This window comes from Acomys minous (genome assembly GCF_964271855.1).
Source record: "Acomys minous genome assembly, chromosome: 7".
Lineage (NCBI taxonomy): Eukaryota > Metazoa > Chordata > Mammalia > Rodentia > Muridae > Acomys > Acomys minous.
Genome location: NC_140488.1, coordinates 120,909,185 through 120,926,571, shown reverse-complemented (window position 1 = coordinate 120,926,571; position 17,387 = coordinate 120,909,185). Strand labels below are relative to the sequence as shown.

Genomic DNA, 17,387 nt, shown 5'->3' with positions numbered 1-17,387 from the left:
TTTGATCAAAGGGGGAATAATGAGGAAATTTTACTGGGATGAGGACTTTAAATTGGGCATGGATTTAAAGCAAGGCCATGGTGGAAGCAAATATAGCAACTCATTTAAATGAGATTCTCCTTGACCTTGTGAGGTGCCTGTCCCCTGCATCCAGCACATCTTTAATAAGGAAGATACACATGACTGTGCTCTCTTACCTTTGAATGTTGGTATCCTTAGAAGTGGTTATGTAGCAGAGTAAATGGAATTATCTTACATGTTAGTAGATAGAGAGATGTCTGGTAGATGATGGCAAAATTGTCTGCTCTTTCATTATCATCTTATGATATTCATACTACCTAGGAGAAGGAAATGTTTATGTTGTAAAAGTAGAAGCAAACACATGTTCAAAGGCAGGAAAATGGAGCCGGGATGGAGGCAGAGGCAGGCAACCCATTGTGAGTTTGAGGCTAGCCTGGTCTACAAATCTAGTCCAGGACAGCCAAGGATACACAGAGAAACTCTGTCTTGAAAAGCATAAAAAATTAGGGAAATGAGCTGGGGTGGTGGCACATGCCTTGAATATCAGCACTCAAGGAGGCCGAAAGTAATGGGGCTCAGTGAGTTTGAGACCATCCTGGCCTATAGAAATTTGCCCCTTAAGAAGCCCAGGAAACATGATTCTCATTAATTGTTGCAATATGTTAAGAACCCTCCTTTCTTTCTGTTGTATTTTAAATATCATCTGAACTTTCAAAGGCTCCTCATGAAACCAGAAAGCCATTAGGAAGACAGTGACAAACACAGCCACACAAAATGACTTCTTAAATTAATAATATGTTAACTAATTATTATGTTGTTATCCAATCATTTTTATTATTCAGTTTTTCTGGAGTGGCTCCAGACCACAGTGTGTGGTGCCCCTCGAATCCTAAGAAAAATGGATGTTCTTTCCTTACGAAACACAAGTGATGGCGTCCAGGAGGTCTCCACATATGGAGGTTGCAGATATTGGAGTTATAGAATTGAATATTCCAATCACCGTGACACCATGTTCGCAAATCTTACCACTGATTTTCAGCTTACTCTCGGTGACCCCTGGGATGAATGATGGAGAATAGGTGTCTTAGGAAGGCTCTATACTAATGTCTATGCCAATTGCCCTATTGCAGACCTTCATGTCTCTCGACATCTTGTCCCTGCCTCCCAATCGATCCTGACCTATGTTAATATTCTTAAACAGGAAGACCAAACCCAGAAGACCTTCAAACCACCATTTCCTGGTTACAGTACATTCAATATGCTGCTAACCTCCTTCCCATAACAATATACCCGAACTCTTCTCTTTCCCGACCCTATTTAGCTGCCTTTCCGACTAATGCCTCCCATTATAAACTCCAAGAATCTCTGTCCATTCAAAAGTCACAAGACATCCCTCTCTTCAAACTTTCCCCTCCCCTCTGCCTTGTAGGGTCCTCCTCAGAAGCCCATCCTGCTTGCTCTCACAATATCACAGTCACAAGGCCAATGTTTTTTAGCTCCGCTGCCATTGTTTGGTTCCTGTCTTACTCCTCTTTTCAAGGCTTCTGCACCCCTGTAATGATTGTTCCGCAGGTTCATCTCTTAGCCTGAAGAACTTGCCTTAAAGCCAGGAGGAAGCCGAAAGAAGAGATTTTTATTCCCCCTCCTCATTGGACTGGGCTTGGCAGCTTCACTGGGTACCGATGGAACTGCAGGAGCAGCCCTCACTCAAACCCATCATCTGGCCAGAGATTTCCAGGACAAACTCAATGAGGGGATGGCTTCCAATGCAGACAGTCGTGAATCCCTTTAGGTCCAGATTACCTCCCTGGCTGGAGTCACCCTCCAGAACCAGAGAGCCCTAACTTATTGAGTGCTGAACGTGGAGAACCTGCATGCTATTGGGGGAAATGTTGCTTTTATGTCAACGAATCTGGGTTGGTAGAACAAGATGTTCAAGTGCTTAAGGATCTGTGTGGGGACTTCCTGGCACAATACTCTCCCCACTCCCCCAAGCCCTAGTATTCAAATCTGTTTGTAAACTGGTTGCTCCCCTTCCTTGGCCCTGTAGTAGGAATTGGAACCCTGATTCTCCTTACACCCTGCCTTATCCAGTTTTTAAAACAACAGATAAATAATATTGCTAAAGTTACTGCCATCTGTGTCTTGGTGCAATACCAGATATTCCCAACCCAAAAAACACAATGATAACCACTGTTTTCTCTTTATTCTTAAAAAAAGATAAAAAGAGTGGCAGTTGTGGGCCCTTTTCTGAAGGAGGGGGAGACACTCCCTCCCAGTAAGCTTCTTTCTCAGACTTAGGTGAGCAGACCCCCATGCTAACAACAACCAATGAGACACTAATGTGTTAAAAAGATAGTTCCTTGCAAAACATAACCTGCATGAAAGGTGTCAAAAGTTGGCTCTTTAAAGAAAAACATACCAAAGGTAGCCTGAAGACAAGCCCCTTATAAGTGTCCTGGGAATGTCTCCTGCTATTCAAATACCCTTAGTTTAAAAACACAGGGACTGGAACGTTTAGCAGCTTATAACCCATACCTCCTGTACAGCTGTGTCCTTGTCCTTTTTTAAAGCTCAGTGAGGAAAAATCTAGTTATTTGACTCTTTAGTCTTTATTTTAATAAATTGGAGTCTGTCCTTTCACAACCCAGAGTCTCCCTTCCCCCTCTGAAAGGGACAAAGATTTCCTCGTCACAAGCCAGCTGAGCACACTTGCCCTGCACTCCCTGCCTGCCCAGAAGGTCTTCAACACAACTGGTTCTCAAAATGGAGCCTTCTTCAGATAGCCTCCAGAAGGCTCAAGAAAGCGCTGAGGCCCGATTCTTAGTTCAACCTCCCAGAGAAAGGAACCCACACAGATTGTATTTCAGTTTATCAACTATCCTCTTAATTGAATCACATTTTTAAATATATAATAAGCATCAATGGCAGAAAAGTAAATACCATCACAGCAACAGAGAAATAATAATAAGAATCCTTTGACCTTACATTGCATTTTTCCCTGTCCTTGGCCACAGCACTACCTAACTGAAGTGGAGAGCTGGTCTAGGATCAAGAATTTAACTTGAGCCACTGGTCTCACTAAGCATCTCATTCCATTTAGTTTCTTTGGTCTTTCACTCAGTCCCTGACAATTAGCCCACACAGTCACCTCCCTCAGGAGGAAGTCTCAGATGATATTGTTAACATAATTTGGTTGGTTTAAGAAGAAGATACTGGTGTTATTCCATCATTAAATATATATTGAGTAGTGGAAGAAAATAGAAACTAGAGTCAGAAGACCATGGTTCCTAATTCTATCTCCAACAACATTTTTTAGAAAGTGACCTTCAACAGTTCCTGTTGAGTAAACACAGCCTCTATTAGTAAGGACATATTGTAGTATGTCCTCTCCCAGAAGAGCTTGCTGCCATCTTGCCTGAGGGAAGGTGCCAGAGGCAGCTGTGCAGAAATAGAGTAAACTCCCACTGGCCTGCGCTGCTGAGGGAAAGTTTGGAGTCAGGAAGTTAGAGGGACCAGAGCCTGGGCTCAATCCCGGTTTCAGGTGGTCCTGACTTTCAGTCCAGGGTTAAAACACACTCTTGTACTCCGCAGCTTTGAGTATGGATTGGGCCACAGCAGAAGGCCAGAGTTACTGTGAAGGAGCCGACTCTGGCTGTACTCTCAGAAAAGGCTACTAATCAGGTATCCTTGCTCAGGGGTTCCATAGTGTAACAGTTAGCTCATCTGCTTTGCAAGTAGAAGGGCTTCAGTTCAAATCCCTGTGGAACCATAGTTCAGCAATGGACTTACACTTTTGTAAGTACCGTGGATAAAAAAAGAAAAAAATTTGGGACTGATTTTTTCTCTTACCTATGTTTTTTCTAACACCTTTCTGGCTCTAATCCAAAAAGAAAGACAGCTCTCCTCCACCAAGTACAAAGCAGCCTTGCCTGCTGTCTTCCCCACCTCAGAGAAGATTAACCAGGAGCTCCACCCAGCAGCCCTTTCTACTGAGTCAGGACAAGCTGACCCCCAGAACTTCCCAGGAAAATAAATCAACATGGCCACACTTTGACGGCCGCTGAAGTTTTTAAAGGTTGATTGATGTCATAGATTTAATGTCTTATTCAACTCTTTAATTCCGTTTTAAACTCTAAAAATAAAGACTAAGAACAAAAGCATAGGTTTTTTTTTTTTTTTAACAATTATCTCGAGGGTTACTGGAATGAATAGTCCTCTCTTTATGGAAGAATTTATATACAGTTTAGAATAAATGCTCTAGAGACCTACATTTCAGAGATTCTTAGGCCCCAAAGGGCTGGGCAAGTGTACTACCCCTGTGCTTCCACATGATTGTGATGAGAACTTCAGAGAACTGATCTAGCGGGATTCCCAAATGAGCACTTTCTGTAGAGGAGCTGCTTTTGCTCTATTGATGTCATAACAGGGCTAGTTGATCTTTGTACATTTCATTTCTTGGGCTTAGAGTGTTGTTGGTAATATGCACACCTGTTATTTGATGCATAGACATCATATGGGATCATAATTCTTATTTACATTTTGGTTTACTGTTAAATACTTGTATGTATCTGTGCGTGGACAAGAGTGTTACATTCTTCTGGAACTGGACATGTGGTTGTAAACTGCCTGATATGGGTATATGAAACTGAACTGGGATCCTCAGAACAATTCAGTCCATTTCCTGAGAGTGGAAAAACAATGCATGGCTGAGGGAAGGTGCCAGAGGCAGCTGTGCCTAAATAGTGTAAACTCCCACTGGCCTGTGCTGCTGAGGGAAAATATGGATTCAGGAAGTTAGAGGGAAGTGGGCTTGGGCTCAGGCCTGGTATCAGGTAGTCCTGACTCTCAGGCTACAAGGTGGGCTTGCTGCTCGATTTCCTGAGCCCAGGATTAAAATTCACCATGGAACACTGCAGCTATCAGAATGGGTGGAGCTAAAGCAGAAGGCAGTGCTTCTGAGTCAACTGTACTCTCTGAAAGGCTACTTATCAGACTTTTTCCCTCAGGGGCTCCATAGTGTAGTGGTTATCACCTCTGCTTTATAAGGAGAAGGTCCTCGATTCAAACTTCAGTACAACCTGGTTCACTCTCTTATAACTACCGTAGATAAAGAAAAAATTATTTTCTTTTCTTTAACCTATATTTTCCTAACACCTTTCTATCTCAGACTCAAAAGGACAGACAACATGCTGTAGTCAGGGTTAGTCTAAGCCTCAGCTGCTATCTTCCCCACCTGAGAGAGGATTCACCATACTTTACCAAGAGCTCTACCCAACAGACATTTCTCCTGAGCTGACCCCTAGAACTTTTCAGGAAAATTCATGAAAATAGCCATACTCTGAATGCAGCTGATTTTTTAAAGGGTGATTGTGCTATAGATTTAATATATTATTCAACTCTTTAACCCCTTTTTGAACTCTAAAAAAATAAATAGAAAAGTATAGTTCGTTTCCTTTCAGTATAGCTGGAGGGTTAGTGGGATTAAGATTCTTCTCTTTAAGGGAGAATTTATATACAGTTTAGGATAAATTTAATAATTTTGTGCCAATCTTTTACATTTGTCAATTGAATGTATTTCTCAACAATTTCATACACATATATAATACACCTTGATTACTCTCCCCACTACTTCCAGGCTTTACAAACACCCAATAAGTGTTTACTGATGAACCGATGTTTCTCTAGTTCATTTTTACTCCCATCATTAAAAAATTTAGTTTCAGGGAGGATAATTTCTTCTGGAAGTTGAAGGGAAATAATTATTTTCACAAAAAGAAAGAGTGACAGAATTCTGAGGTGCTGGAGCCAGGAGTGAGATGACATGAGATAATAGTAGCTCCACAGAAACTAGAAAAATAGAGAATAGGATAGAAAGGAAAGTCTTGGTGGATTCATGGCAGGCAAAATTGAGCAGGCATTGAACAGTTGGTAAAGGGAAACCGGCAGTTTGTGAACAACTCGCTAGGAGCAAGTTTTTGAGGAGAAATTTAGGAAAGGAAGCTTTAAAAATGCTTGTCCCGGCTTAAGTTGAGTACAAACTAAAAGGTCATATAGCTCAGCTTTTCTGTCTTTCTGGCCCATACTTTATTTAAAGTGAATATCAATTTTGCCATTATACATTACATGATGATTTTCTCACCTCTTACAATCAATGGGGCATTTAAAGATCAACAAAGTAAGTAAGAAGCTTAACAAAGAAATATGAACACATCTCTATAAACTACAATAAAGCCTACAGCAAAAAATTAATTTCCAAGCAATGGTCAACATAATATGATTATTATTTCATAAACAGTAATCACAGAAGTTTAATAATGAATTTCCCTGGCTTAAAACCATTGTGTTTACATAATTGTCATTGAAACATAGCTTGAGCTAAATGTTCCCTAATAATGAAAAAACTTGACTTTCTCATAGTCCCAACCCAACAGGTGTGCTATCCAAGCTTAAGCTAAGTGACAAGTGTTCTTCTATTATAAAGTATCTGTAAATCATGACCTTCCAAGGCAACCTTCTTGGTCTCAAAACAGATTCTAAGGACATTTTTCTACAGCTATCAGTATGTGGCTAGGTACTGTTATATCAAGGTCCCAACTTTCTTGCCAAACAGTTTTGGCTTGAATGCTCACAGTCAGAGCACAGATGCTTATCACTGTGCGCAGCCTTAGTCTAGATGACTTCTTTCAACATACTCTGTGGGAGAAAGTTTTCCCTGTGTGATTTTCATTAGGGCTGAGAAAGAGAAAGACAATTTTAGAAGAAAAAGCAGATTTCAAAGTAGTTTTCAGGCAAACATACACCTGCTGCTTCCATAATATTTAAAGGCAGTGATGGTCAACCAGAGATCTTTGGGACTTTGTCAGGCAAAGCCTCAACAACAGTTCTGGATGCTTATACATCAGGCTGGACAGTACACTGTAACTTTGTCAAGCAAAGCCTCTACAACTTGTCCTCATGTCTCCAACAGGTAGCAGGGAACTAAACTGGGAAAGGGAAATGTTCAAATTGTTTTCTTGATTCCCTATTCCAGCCCCAGTTTTGCTCATACAGTATATAAATCTACATCTTTTTCTGAAAAAAAAAAAACCAATAAAGGATATGTTTACTCAGCAGGAACTGAGATGTTAGTGAGGACAGTGGCTCAAGTTAATTCCCTGATTTGTGCCAGGTTCCCACTTCAGTTAGGTAGTTCTGTGGCCAAGGACAAAGAGAAAATGCCATGATAGATCAAAGGCTTTTTATTATTACTTCTCTATGGCTGTGACGGTAAGTACTGTTCTACCATTGATTTTTATTATATATTTTAAAATGTGATTTAATTAAGAGAAGAGTTGATAAACTGAAACAGAACCTGAGTTATAAAAACTGTTGGATAACAACGTATCAATTAGTTAACAGATTGTTCATTTAAAACCTCATTTACTGTGGCAGTGTTTGCACTGTCTTGTTAAAGGGTTCCTGGTTACATGAGGATCATCCTACTGATCAGATGATGTTTAAAATGAAACAAGGAGAAAGAATGGCCTCAACATTTGTATAGAACAATTGTAAATTGCAACAAGTAATGAAAAATCATGTTTCCTGGGGATGTTAGTAGGCAAAGATCTATAGGTCAGGCTGATCTCAAACTCACTAATCCCCAGCTGCTTCTGCCTCCTTGAGTGCTGATATTCAAGGCATGTGCATCCAGCCCTGCATATTTTCTTACATTTTACCATGGGTTTGCTTCAACTTTTACAACATAGCCATTTCCTGCTCGTAGGTAGTATGAATTTCATAAGATGATAATGAAAGTGCAGGCAATTTTGCCATCATTTACCAGACATACCTCTACCTACTCACATGTAAGTCAGTTGCTGCTTGACCCCTTCTGACACAGGTTACATGATTACTATAAGAAATAGCACAGGAGTCAAGTAGGGCTATGTTTTTGCAATTTTAGACAAGGCCTCACTGTAGATTTGGATGGTCACACAAAAACAACACACATTCATATGGACTAATAACTAAAGCTATTAAATCGACTTTTTTTTCCTTTTTTTTATTAATTTATTCTTGTTACATCTCAATGGTTATCCCATCCCTTGTATCCTCCCATTCTTCCCTCCCTCCCATTTTCCCCTTTTCCCCTCCCCTATGACTGTTCCTGAGGGGGATTTCCTCCACCTGTATATGTTCATAGGGTATCAAGTCTCTTCTTGGTAACCTGCTGTCCTTCCTCTGAGTGCCACCAGTCTCCCCCTCCAGGGGACATGGTCAAAGGTGAGGCACCAGAGTATGTGAGAAAGTCATATCCCACTCTCCACTATACTGTGGAGAATTTTCCGACCATTGGGTAGATCTGGGTAGAGATTTAAAGTTTTACGGCCTGTATTGTCCTTGGCTGGTGCCTTAGTTTGAGCGGGATCCCTGGGTCCAAACCTGCCTATCATAATGTTCTACTTGTAGGTTTCTAGGATCCTCTGGATCCTTTTACTTTACCATTCTCCCATGCTTCTCTCATCTAGGGTCCCAATAGAATGTCCTCCCCTCTGTCTCAGTTTCCTGGTAAGGGAAGGCTTTCCTGGGACATGCCCCTTGGGCTAATATGCAGATATAACTGAGTATATACCATTTGAGTCTTTCTGCTTCTGGCTTAACTCACTCATTTTGACCATTTCTAGCTCAATCCATTTATCCACAAATTTTGGGACTTCCTTGTTTTTAATAGCTGAATAGTATTCCATAGTGTAGATGGAATTTAGTTTCTTTATCCATTCTTCTACTGATGGACACTTAGGCTGTTTCCATGTTCCGGCTATTATGAATAAGGCTGCTATGAACATGGTTGAGCAAATTTTCTTGTTGTGTGCTGGAGCATCTTCTGGCTATATTCTAAAGAGTGGAATAGCCGGGTCTTGAGGAAGCCCTATTCCTGTTTTTCTGAGATAGCACCAGATAGATTTCCAAAGTGGCTGTACTAGTTTCCATTCCCACCAGCAATGAAGGAGTGTTCCTCTCTCCCCACATCCTCACCAGCATGTGGTGTCGCTTGAGTTTTTGATCTTAGCCATTCTGATGGGTGTAAGATGGAATCTCAGAGTTGTTTTGATTTGCATTTCCCTGATGATTAAGGAGGTTGATCATTTCTTTAAGTGTTTCTCTAAATCTACTTTTAAAATCTTGCCTATTATAAACAAAGATACAAGGGCTCGATCTGTAATAAAAAGCACTGTACAGTTTAGAAGTTACAGTTTTGTGGAAAAGTGCTTTAGTGGACACTTTGTTTTTCTCTACAGAAAGTGCTTATTTGGGAATCCCGCTAAATCAATTATCTGAAGTTCTCAGATCAGAATCACGTGAAAGCACAGGGGTAGTATGTTAGCCCAGAAGTGTCTGTCATTTAGGATTAGAGCCAGAAAGGTGTTAGAAAAAATATAGGTAAGAGAAAATATTGGTCCCAAGGTTTGTTTTTTTGTTTTTAATCCAGGGTACTTACAAAAAGTCCATTGCTGAACTACGGTTCCACTGGGACTTGAACCCAAGCCCTTCTGCATGCAAAGCAGACCTGTTAACCACTACACTATGGAACCCCTGGGGGAGGACACCTAATTAGTAGCCTTTTTAGAGAGTACAGCCAGAGTCAGGTGCTTCACAGGAACTCCTGCCTTCTGCTGTGGCCCAACACATTCTCCAAGCTGCTTGCAGAGTACAAAGGTGAGTTTTATCCCTGGGCTCAGGAATTCTAGCAGCAAGCCCACCTTGTGTACTGAGAGGCGGGACCACCTGAACCCAGCATTGAGCCCAGGCTCAGGTCGCTCTAACTTCCTGACTCCAAACTTTCCCTCAGCACCGCAGGCCAGTGGGAGTTTACACTATTTAGGCACAGCTGCCTATGGTGCCTTCCCTCAGACACGCCTTCTTTTCCCACACTCAGGAAATGGACCGAATGGATATGAGGATCTCAGGTCAATTTCATACACCCATATCAGGCAGTTTACAACCACATGCCCAGTTCCTGAACAATGTAACACTCTTCTCCACACACAAATACATACAAATATTTAAGAGTAAACCAAAATGTAAATAAGAATTATGAGCCCATATGTTATCTATGCATCAAATAACAGGTGAGAATATTACCAACAACACTCCAAGTCAAAAAACTGAAATGTACAAAGATCAGCCTAGCCCTGTTGTGACACCATTAGAACAAGAGCAGCTTCTCAACAGAAAGTGCTCATTTGGGAATCCTGCTAAATCAATTCTCCGAAGTTCTCAGATCAGAACCACGTGGAAGCACAGGGGTGGTATGTTTGCCCAGCCCTTTGGGGCCTAAGAATCTCTACACCATAGGTCACCAGATCATTTATTCTAAACTGTATATAAATTCTTCCATAAAGAGAGGACTATTCGTTCCAGCAACCCTCGAGCTAGCTGAAAAGAATAGAACTATGCTTTTGTTCTTAGTCTTTATTTTTAGGGCTCAAAAAGGATTTAAATAGTTGAACAAGATATTACATCTATGATCACAATCAATGGCCATTTTGATATAGTTTTCCATGAAAGTTCTGGGGGTCAGCTTTCCTGACTCAGTAGAAAGGGTTGCTGGGTAGAGCTCCTGGTTAATCTTCTCTGAGGTGGGGAAGACAGCAGGCAAGGCTGCTTTGTACTTGGTGAAGGAGAGTTGTCTGTCGTTTTGGATTAAAGCCAGAAAGGTGTTAGAAAAAAATGTAGGTAAGAGAAAAAATCGGTCCCGTGGTTTGTTTGTTTTTTTAATCCAGGGTACTTACAAAAGAGTAAGTCCGTTACTAAACTACAGTTCCACTGGGACTTGAACCCAAACCCTTCTGCGTGCAAAGCAAACGTGCTAACCACTACACTATGGAACCCCTAGGGGAGAACGCGTAATTAGTAGCCTCTTCAGAGAGTACAGCCAGAGTCAACTGCTTCACAGGAACTCCTGCCTTCTGCTGTGGCCCAACCCATTCTCAAAGCTGCTTGCTGAGTACAAAGGTGAGTTTTGACCCTGGGCTCAGGAATTCTAGCAGCAAGCCCACCTTGTGGACTGAGAGTCCGGACCACCTGAAACCGGGATTGAGCCCAGGCTCAGGTCGCTCTAACTTCCTGACTCCAAACTTTCCCTCAGCACTGCAGGCAAGTGGAGTTTTACCCTACCTAGGCACAGCTGCCTCTGGCGCCTTCCCTCAGGCCTGCCTACCTTTCCCACTCTCAGGAACTGGACTGACTTTTTCTATGAGAACTCAGCAAAAAGTCACTGCCTGTGGCTCTTCGCTGTGGACTTGGACGACCAGAATGCTGCTGCCAGTGCTGTGGACTCTGGCACTTCAGAGTGGGGTTTGGGGTGGGGTGTCATGTTTATAGTGGTATCTTGCCTCGCCAGGACTAGAAAAGGTCTAAGGCTGCAGCCCTCTTACTCTCCTCTCCTTTCCCAACATTAATCCCTTCCAGGAGTCACCAAAGAGGATAAAATTCTCAGGGCTTCTCTTCAGTCCCATTTGTGTAAGGCTAAACTAGAAATGGTTGTATACAGGCCAACTCTTCCTGGTTGTTACATAGGAAACAGCACCAGGTATATCACATAATGTGCCTGGTGGAAAATGAAAAGGGATTGCTCTATATTTTTAGGTTATGAAGAATTCAAATTGTGGCCTTGGAGCTTTACACCCACTGCTCTGAGCCTCCTTCAAGGAAGGTAAGGTTTTGGACTCTCCATCACCAAGAGCTCTCAGGTGGTTTTTTCTTTTGATTGCCTTGTTTTACCTTGCTGAAAAATTCTCACTGTAAGTTTGTCACCATCTGAGGATTGCTCCTAACCTGAGTTTGGGCTCAACCTCGGTTTCAGATGGTCCTGACTCTAAGACCACAAGGTGGACAAGTTGCTAGAAATCCTGATTCCAGGGTCAAAATTCACCTTGGAACTCTGCACCCATCAGGATTGGCAGAGCTACAGCAGAAGGCAGTTGTTCCCGTGCTGGTTCTGAGTCTGGCAGTACTCTCTGAAAAGGCTCCTGGTCAGATTCTCGCCTTCAGCGACTCCAAAGTGTAAGTCGTTATCACCTCTGCTTTATAAGCAGAAGGTCCTAGTTTCAAACTACAGCATAACCATGAATCACTAATGGGACCCACACCCTTTATAACTACCCTAGATTTAAAAAAAAAACAGAACTTGAGACTTTTTTCTTGTACCTATACTTTCCTAAAGTCTTTCTGTCTCTGGCATGAACGGATAGACACGTCTTCTTCACCAACGTTGCAGCTGCTTTATGCAGGGTTAGTCCAAGCTTCAGCTGCTGTCTTCCCTACCTCAGAGAGGCTTCGCCACACTTCACCAGGGGCTCTGCCAGTAAGCATTTTCCCCAGGGCCAGGACAAGTTGACCCCCAGAACTTCCCTTGAAAATACATCAGCATAGCCACACTTTGATGGCAGCTGATGTTTTTAAAGGTTAGTTGTGATTACAGATTAAATATCTTATTCAGCTCTTTAGGTTCTTTGTCTACTCTAAAAATACAGACTAAGAACAAAAGCATAGTTCTTTCCCTTTCAGTATAGCTGGAGGATTAGTGGGATGAAGATTCCTCCCTTTAAGGAAGAATTGATATACAGTTTACAGTAAGTGCCATTCTTTTACTTTTATCAATTGAATGTAGTTTTTGACAGTTTCAAACACATATATAATACATCCTGATTACTCTCACTCCCCACTAATTTCACGCTCTACAAACACCCACTAAGTGTTGATTGATGAGTCAATATTTCTCTAGTTAATTTTTGCTTCCATTATTAAACTATTTAGTTTCAGGGACAAGAACTTCTTTTGCAGGTTGAAGAGAAATGTTTATTTTAACAAGAAGAAAGTGTGAAAGAATTCTGTGTTCTTGATGCCAGGAATGAGATGACGTGAGATAATAGTAGCTCCCACAGTGCAGCTCCAGGAAATAAGAATAGGAGAGAAGAGAAAGTCTGGGTAGATCCATGGCAGGAAGAATTGAGGAAGAAGTGAAGAGTTGGTGAAGGGAAAGCAACAGTTTGTGAACAACTAGCTAGGAACTAGCTCTTTAGAAAAGATTTTGGAAAGCAGGATTTAAGAATGCTACTCCAGAAATAAGTTGGGGTACAAAATGAAAAGTCTAATAGCTCAGTTTTTCTGTCTCTCTGTCTTACTCCTTGGGCCAGCCCCAGTACTTTATTTAAAGTGAAGATAAGTTTTTTTTTTTCCATTACACAGTACATCATGACTTACTTATCTTTAACAATCAATAGGGCATTTAAAGATCATCAAATTAAGCTAGAAGCTTAACAAAGAAATACGAACACATCTCTATAAACTACAATAAAGCTTACAGCAAAAACCAATCCATTTCCAAGCAATGGTCAGCATGACCTGATTATTATTTCTTAACCAGTACTCAGGAAAGTTTAAACATGAACTTCCCTTGCCTAAAACCTCTGTGTTTACATGATTGTTACAGAAGCATAGCTTTAGATAAGTAATCTCTAATAAAGAAAGAATTTGACTTACTCTCAGTCCCAAACCAATAGGACTGACACGGAGTCTTGTTTTATAAAATATCTGTAAATCATGACGTTCCAAGATCACCTTCTTTTGCTTTGAAAGGAGATTCTATGGAAATTTTTCTACAGCTATCAGTACCTAGCCAGGTACTGTTATATTAAGGTCCTAACTTTCCTGCCAAACAGTTTCTGCTTGGGTTCCCACAGTCAGAGCACAGACCTTTATCACTGTGTCCAGACTTTGGCCAGATTCCTTCTTTCAACATTCTCTGTGGGATAAAGTTTTTCCAGTGTGAATTTCATTATGGCTGAGAAACAGAAAGACAGTTTTAGAAGAAAGAGCAGATTTCAAAGTACTTTTTAGGCAAACATACACCTGGAGCTGGAGCACTCATAATATTCAAGGTCAGTGGTAATCATTAAGAGATCTTTGGAACTTTTTCAATCAGAACCTCAACAGCTCTTCTGGATGTTTGTAAAGCTGACTGGAAAGACGGAGGTCCCTGGAACTTTGTCAAGCAAAGCCTCTACACCTTGGCCTTATGTCTCCAAATGGCAGCAGACAACTAAAATGGGAAAGAACTTTTGTGGGGTTTTTTCTGCCTTGGCTTTCCAGGCTGGCCCCAGTTTTGTTCATACAGTATATAAATCTGTATCTTTTTCTAACATCCACACCAACAAACAATCACAAGGTGATTTTCCTGTTAAAAATCAATTTACTCAATTTGCTCTTTTTAAAACTTCATCCATGAAAATGCACAATCTGGTACTGTTAACTATAGTCACGTTGCTGAATAGATTAACAGAATTTTTTCTTGCAAAACTGAAACTCTACATATGTCAACCTTGCTCCTCCCATCACCCATATATATTGGTTTTTCGAGACAAGGTTTCTCTGTGTAGCCTTGGCTGTTCTGGACTCACTTTGTAGTCCAGGCTGGCCTCGAACTCACAGCAATCCGCCTGCCTCTGCCTCCCAAGTGCTGGGATTAAAGGCGTGTGCCACCACCGCCCGGCCCCATCATCCGTATTTTTAATGACCATGTAATAATGGTAGTTGATTATACCAGATACTGACATAAATACTTTTTCTTTGTTTTATGATAGGAATCAGATGTGAGATTCCCTCCCCATATTCAAAGCAAGTCTCCCCATCTTGAGCTAAACTACACCTCCAGCCTTACTATGTGTTTTGTAGTATCATCCCATTTCTATGGTAGCAGAGTTCTACGAAGGAGCCTTTATTATCATCATTTTATAGACAGAGAAATTGCCTTGTGTTCACACCACTGCAAATAGCATCTTTCTTCTCAAATCAATTTGGGGATCTGTGCCCTTAGCCAGCTTCCTCACTTTTGACATTGTGATTGTTTCCATGTTGCCCTTATCTTGTGTTACCTGAATATTGTACATCTTTACAGAGAACTGAGCCACCGCCACTGCTACCACTATCACCAACAACAACAACAACACCATCACCACCAATATCATCACCTGCACCATCACCATCACCACCACCCTTATATATAAAACATAATATAAAATATGAAATATATGATGTGTACTCTGTGCCACACAACAAATATGATATGGAGATGTTTACTATATGGGCATGGGGGGAGGAGGATTGGGGTTTGTTCCAGAGAAAAAGAGGGAGAGAGACAGAGAGGGAGAAAGATGGAAGTAAGAAAGCAAGAGAGAGAGAGAGAGAGAGAGAGAGAGAGAGAGAGAGAGAAGGGTTTTGTCCTTTTATACACTGGATGTCTGGCCTCACTAGTGTCAGGCAGGTAATGACTTCATAGGTTGAGAGGAAGACTGAGGCCAAAATGCTAACCTCCACTACCACCAGTACCAACACCAACACCAACCAAAACAACAACACTTTCAGCTCCTGGTGAAGGGAAGGAGGTTAGCAGTATGGAATGTACTGTAGTCAGGAAATGGGGTTTGAAGGTCTTCTGGTTTGGGTCTTCCTTTTTAAGAATGTTAACATAGGTCAGGACCAGTGGGGTGGCAGGGACAAGATGTGCATTAGTATAGAGCCTTCCCAAGACACCTATTCTCCTTCGTTCATCCTAGAGGTCACTAAGAGTAAGCTGAGAATGAGTATTATGATTTGAAAACGTGGTGTCAAGGTGATTGGAATATTCAATTCTATAACTCCATTATCTGCAACCTCAATATGCGGGGACGTTCTGGATACAATCACCTGTGTTTCATAAGGAAAGCACATCAACTTCTCTTACGATTTGAGAGGCACCACCCACTGTGGTGTGGAGCCACTCCACGAAACTTGAATAATAAAAACTATTGGAAAACAGCATATTAATTAGTTAACATAATATCAATTTAAAAAGTCATTTTGTGTGGCTGTGCTTATCACTGTCTTGCTAGTGGTTTTCTGGTTTCATGAGGAGCCTTCTAAAGTTCAAATAATTTTAAAAATGCAACAGAAAGAAAGGAGGATCCTCACCCTTCGTATAGAACAACTTTAACTTCCAATAATTAATGAGAAATCATGTTTCCTGGGGTTCATAGGAGGCAAAGTTCTATAGGCTAAGTTGATCTCAAACTCATTGAGCACCACTTGTTTCTGCCTCCTTAGGTGCTAATATTTAAGACATGTTCCACCAGCCCCAGCTCATTTTCCTACTTGTTTTTATTTTTTGGTTTTACTTTTTGAGACAGGGTTTCTCTGTGTATCATTGGCTGTCTGGGACTAGATTTGAAGACCAGGCTGGCCTCAAACTCACAATGGTCTGCCTGCCTCTGCCTCCGGAGTACTGGGATTAAAGGCATGTGCCACCCGCCCGGCTCCATTTTCCTACTTTTGACTACTTTTACAACAGAGCCATTTCCTGCTCATAGGTAGTATGAATTTCCTAAGATGATAATGAAACAATGGGCAATTTTGCCATCATCTACCATCATCCCTCAATCTACAAATATGTAAGTTAATTCCACTTACTCTGCTATATGACCACTTCAGACACACGTTACAAGATTACTGTAAGTAATAGCACATGAGTGAAGTTGGGCTATGTTGTTGTAGTTTTAGACAAGGCCTCAGGGTAGCTTTGTCTGGTCACACACACATAACACACATTCATATAACACACAACTGAAGATATTAAATCTATTTTTAAAAATTTGCCTTTTATGAACAAAGACCGAAGGACTCACTTTGTAATAAAAAAGCACTCTACAGTTTAGATGTTACAGTTTTGTGGTATAGTGTTTTAGTGCACACACTGTTTTTTCTGAGGATCTCAGTTCAATTTCCCACACCCATATCAGGTCCAATTCCAGGACCATGACACAACCCTGTCCTCACACAGATGCATACAAATATTTATAAGTAAACCAAAAAGTAAATAAGAAGTATGATCCTATATGTTGTCTATGTATCATAATAACCATATTACCATACGTGCATATTACCAGCCACACTCCAAGCCAAAGAACTAAAATATACAAAGATCAACCTAGGCCTATTGTGACATCACGAGAGCAAGAGCAGCTTCTCTACAGAAAGTGCTCATTTGGGAATCCCACTAAATCAATTCTCTGAAGTTCTCTGTTCACAATTACGGGGAAGCATAGGGGAAGCATGCTTGCCCAGCCCTTTGGGGCCTCAGAATATCTGCAATATACATCACTAGAGCATTTATCCTAAACTGTATATAAATTCTTCCTTCAAGAGAGGAATATTCATTCCAGTAACCCTCCAGCTATATTGAGTGGAAAAGAACTATGCTTTTGTTCTTAGTCTTATTTTTAGAGTTTAAAAAGGACTTAAAGAGTTGAATGAGATATTAAATCTACAAAATGATAGGAAATAGATTA

General features: G+C 41.0%; 1 protein-coding gene and 1 pseudogene across 2 annotated transcripts in view; one reads left to right on the top strand and one right to left on the bottom strand.

Annotated features, from left to right (window-relative positions):
* LOC311602703 (claudin-34-like) overlaps positions 1-17,387 on the bottom strand; it is a 224,355-nt gene that overhangs the window by 185,982 nt on the left and 20,986 nt on the right. The gene's annotated exons all lie outside the window — the stretch shown is intronic.
* The window catches only part of LOC311601282 (microfibrillar-associated protein 1-like), a 164,259-nt pseudogene that overhangs the window by 145,206 nt on the left and 1,666 nt on the right, over positions 1-17,387 (top strand). The window contains exons 3-4 of the transcript in view: positions 11,240-11,361; positions 11,961-12,069. The product of the transcript in view is annotated as a microfibrillar-associated protein 1-like (transcript). The remainder of the gene's footprint in view (positions 1-11,239; positions 11,362-11,960; positions 12,070-17,387) is intronic.